Here is a 5,334-nt window from a genome sequence, read left to right on the forward strand (position 1 = left end):
GACGAAAATAAAGAAAATTATTTCATCTTCGATTTCTGTGCCGTTATGGTCACAAACGGTCTGGACTCATGGCTTCGATCTATTTACTGATTTAAGATAGGATCAGAACTTACTAGGATTTTCGGTCAATTTGTTAGATAAAGTTTTACTTCAATAACTGAATATTTCTCGCCAGTCTGGGATTCGCATGAGATCGAATAATAGAGGAAACAGAGAAGATCAAAGGAAAAGCAGTCTGCTTCATTCAAGGTTCATTAAGTAAGTAATAAGTTTCCTATCTGTTTTGAAAATTTTGAGAACTCTGAGAGATATACATCCTGTGCCTCTCTGAGCACCACATAACAGCAGGGTTAGACAAGCTACATGTAAAAGATTACACTACTGCAGCTTAATCATGCAGAAATAACATCGGAAAAATGAAGTTGTCACTTACAGAAGTTCAAAAACATTGAGACAAGTAGATATTGGAGTGATCAGCACGAATAAGTATGCACTTGTGAATTAATGCTGAAAAATAGTTCATTTTTAATTGTAACTGTATGTAGATCCTCAAAGGGAAATTTTGAACCATTTATTAGGAATCTGGTTTCCTTGCTGTGCTGTCTGTCAGACAACAGCCAGCAGTTAATATTATGTAGTGACTTCAATGTAAATTTGCTAAAGTATTCTGATAGTAAAAATGAATTGGAAACCTCATTTGGATCCTACAATTTGGTCTCAGTAATTAACTTTCCAACACAGTTTAAAGATAGTAGGGTCCTAATTGATAATGTTTTCTTCGATGAATCTCAGAATAAGAAAATAACTTTATCCAGTAACAAATGCTCTCTATGATCATGATGCGTAGATAGGATAAATAACATAGTCCATTAAAGTGTGGATACACCTCAACGGAAAGCAGGTAGAGTAATCAATGATTCCAGGACAAATGTTTTTTAAGAACAATTTACAGGAGATGACATGGGATGTAATTTATAATGAAAAAAATGCTAACATAAAATTTAATATGTTACATGATAAATTCATATTATTAGTTGAAAATAGCTTTCCGCTAAATAGCTAAACATCCATGCAAAAAAAAAACATGGATCACTAGAGGGATTAAAGTATCTTGTAAGAGGAAAATAGAAATGTGTCTTTTGAAAAGAACAAATAGGGATCCTACAGTAGTTGCACGCTACAAAAACTACTGAAAATTACTAACAAAAGTTATTAAAAAAGCAATGAACCTGTACATAATGTCAAAACTCAGTATTTCCGTCAACAGGCTTAAGACTATATGGAATTTAGTGAAACGAGAGACAGAACAACCAGCCACAGAACAAGACAACATCAATATTGAACTGAAAGGAAGGGCTATAAATGACGAGTAACTAGTAGCAAATGCATTTAATAATCATTCCTTAAATATAGTAGAAAAGGTAGGGACAAACAGCTTTAGAGCGAAATCACAGTAGTGTGTTGAAAATGTAACTTCCATAAAATTCAGTTATATGAATGTATCACCAACTTCTCCTTCCAAAATTAAGAAAATTATATATTCTCTCAAAAATAAAAGCTCATCTGGTTTTGATGGTGTTCCCATTACAGTGCTAAAAATTTGTTGCCATTTAATAAGCCCAGTCTTATCTGAAATATGTAATACATTACTAACTCAAGACATTTTTCCAGAGAGACTGAAATATACTGTAGTTATGCCCTTCCTTAGAAAAGGTGATAAGAAAGATGTCAATAATTACCGACCTGTTTCATAGCTGACATCATTCTCCAAAATTTTTGAGAAATGTATTCCAGAATAGTATCTCCATTAGCAACACTAGTATGCTTAACAAATCACAGTTTGAGTTTCAGAAGGGCTGCTCTCTTGAGAATGTGATTTACACGTTCTCTCACCAGATTTTACAAGCAATAAATAATAAAATAGCGTCTGTTGGTATTTTCTGCGACCTCTCTAAGGCATCTGACTGTGTGAATCACAGCATTCTCCTAGATAAATTGACGTTTTATAGGATAGTCAACCAATGGATAATGTCATATCTGAGCAAAATAATGCAGAAAGTTGTACTTAATAACTGAAGCAATATAGTCCAAGGACATAATTTTGACTGGATAGAAATCGCATATGGGGTTCCCCAAGATTCAGTCTTAGGTCCAATACTGTTCCTCGTGTATGTAAACGATATTCTGTCTAGTATGCAACAGGCAGAATTAGTTATTTTTGCAGATGACACTAGTATTGTAATCAGTCCAAGATTACGTGCAGGAACAGAAGAAATGGTAACCAAAGTTCTTCAAAGCATTGTTGACTGATTTTCTGCAAATGGTCTCACCCTCAATTTTAAAAAGTCACTACATATCCAATTGTGCACATCGAGAGATATTACATCAATAAGTGTAACATATTATTTATTTATCTCTAAACATGATAATAAAAATTCGTTGTTATGTACACTCTAAGACGAAAAATACGACACACCACGCATGAATAATCCGAATTGTTGGATGTCATCCTGAGGGATAGCGTGCCAAATTCCGCCGTTTCTCCAGACGCGTCTTCGGCCTGGAATCGCGTTGACTCGAGTAGAATTGTCTTCAGTGATGGGCCCCTCTCGGACGGAGCCCCTATGAGCAGCAAAGACGCGTCTGGAGACACCCGTCGCAGCGGCGAGATAACAGCCTGAGTCGTTCGCCATACGGCCCGACATCCAGGAACAGTGGGATGCCAGTTCATTTCGTAGCAGGACCCCTTCGGTTGTCATTGGCGCCATCCTTGCAGCACAGAGGTTCGTCGACGATATCCTGTTCCCCATTCTGCTGCCCCTCATGGCAAGCCATCCTGGGCTTACATTGCAGCAAGATAATACCCGCCCACACGGCGGAAGTTTCCACTGCTTATCTTTGACTTGCCAAACCCTATTTTGGAGAACAAGGTCGCTGGATCTCTCCCCGACTGAGAACATTTGACGCATTATTGGCAAGGCCCTCAGACTAGCAAGGGATTTTGAACATCTAACGCACCGTTTTGGCATAATTTTTCACGATATCCGTCAGGAGGACATCTAACAGTTCTAACAACCAATGCCAAAACGAATAACTACTTGCATAAATGCCACAGATGGACCAACGCGTTATTGACTCGCTCTATTTCTGAAGTTTTCTTAAATTGTAATCATTTGTTTGTCTACAAATGTATATCACATATACCGAATTCCGTCCCATTCGGATAATTCCTCCGCAGTGCGTCTTTTTTTTTGTCTTATGGTGTGCACACATGGTGGACCACAATTAACTGCGAATACTGACACATGTGGAAGTATACGATAAAAAAAGCAAAAACGTTCGAGTGTCCGAAAACGAGACATTGGCGAGAAAATTTCCAGTAACTTGTTAGGCGCTGCTACTGACTTCAATACGAACTATTGTCCTAGTTAGTACAAATATGCTTCAAATGCAAACTTTTCGGCCGTAACGCTACAACTGGGCTCAACGTTGGGGAATGAGGTAAAGGCATGACAAGGCAGAGACTCGTGTTGCTGCTGGTACACGAGGACATCTGACACGTTAGTCCAAGATGAATGGGTTGAGTACAGCCGCAAAGGTCACCTGACCTCAGTCCTCTAGATTTCCGTCTGAGACCATCTCAAAGTGACGTGTACTGCACTCTCGTAGACAGAGCTGAAGAACTCTATCGGTGGACTCAACTGTCTTGTCAAGATTTTCGACATGACGCGGGGCTGTTTGAAAGCTTTCCCAACTCACCGCAGAGTGCAGTGACGCCTCCAAATGTCCTGGCGACCATAACAGAAGGTATGAATTTTGCATTTCAGTTCTCCAGAATATGGCAAAGGACATTTTTTCCGCCGGTCGATGTGGCCGAGCGGTTCAAGACGCTTCGGTCTGCAACCGTACGACCGCTACGGTCGCAGGTTCAAATCCTGCCTCAGGCATGGATGTGTGTGATGTCCTTAGATTAGTTAGGTTTAAGTAGTTCTAAGTCCTAGGGGACTGATGACCTCAGATGTTAAGTCCCATAGCGCTCAGAGCCATATGAAACATTTGAACACTTTTTCCGAATCTTCGGGGGGGATTGTGGAATCCAAACGTTCACAAAGTTTATGGACCTTTATTTTTGCGGAGGAAACAATGACAGGAATGTTATACCGGGACATGCTGCAAAATCGATTGTTTCCATAACTTCTCGACGATTCTGATGATGTCATTTTTCTATATGATGGCGTCCCGTCTCACTTTCACCCTGAGGTGCGGTGTTATCTTTGCAGCCCCAGCCCTCAAGTTTGGATTGGAGGAGGTCGACAACAAGATCTTGTTCACTGCTTTTTGACTCGGAGGTCACCAGATCTCACACCCTGCGATTTTTTTCTGTGGAGATACACAAAAGACAGAGTCTTCGTACCACCTATGGTACCTACTCTTCAAGAGCTGAGAAACAGACTCGCTGAAGCTGTCGATTCAATAAACGGAGTTGTTGATTGGTGTGTGGAATGAAATGGACTACCTTTTAGATGTTTTTCGAACAACACATGACGCTCATTCTGAGTGTATGGCATAGTACCTGTGCAAACATAAGACTTTGAACCTTCCTCTATCCAGTGACATGCGCAATGCGCTTCCTCTCTCATAGTTTTTCTGTAATAAACAACTTAAATCTGTTATTTCTTTTTGAATCACCCTGTATTTCTTGTTTAGGTGGGCCTTGGGTGAAATTTGAGCCCAGTTAGTAGAGGACTTAACCAAAAGGTTTGCATGTCAAAAACGTTTATACTAACTAGGACACTATTGTTACTGAAATCAGTGGCGGTTCGTAACCACACGTTCGAAATTATCGAGCATTTTCCATTCTTTTATCACCCGTGTCAATTTCTGCCGATAACCGTGAAACACGCTGTATACAAATTATACACTTGGACGCCTCTAGCTCCCATTTCAGCATGGAGCCCAAACTGGCCACTTCTCTTCCTTGGGCCTTAAATCGGCCCTGTGTGTGACTCAACGGTTACTGCTACCGTGAAACAAAGCATTCAGCGAACCTACTACTAGCACAACGTGTCCAAGGAGGAATTATCGTTATGTGACAGGAACGATCATTTGAAGAAAAAACTTCATGTGGAGATACATCCTACTCCGAAGCAGAACACATGTAATGTACATTGTTATTTGTTTTCTGTATTATTCAGTACATTGTCAGGTTTACACGTGTACCACAGTTAGTGAACATTACAACAAGCATTCTACAGAGTATCAACTGGAAAAAAGAGGCATAACTGGAAGTAAATAGCATTTTGGGAAAAACTCATAAAACATTTTTGAAGATTT

The sequence above is a fragment of the Schistocerca piceifrons genome, chromosome 1, assembly GCF_021461385.2.
Source record: "Schistocerca piceifrons isolate TAMUIC-IGC-003096 chromosome 1, iqSchPice1.1, whole genome shotgun sequence".
NCBI lineage: Eukaryota > Metazoa > Arthropoda > Insecta > Orthoptera > Acrididae > Schistocerca > Schistocerca piceifrons.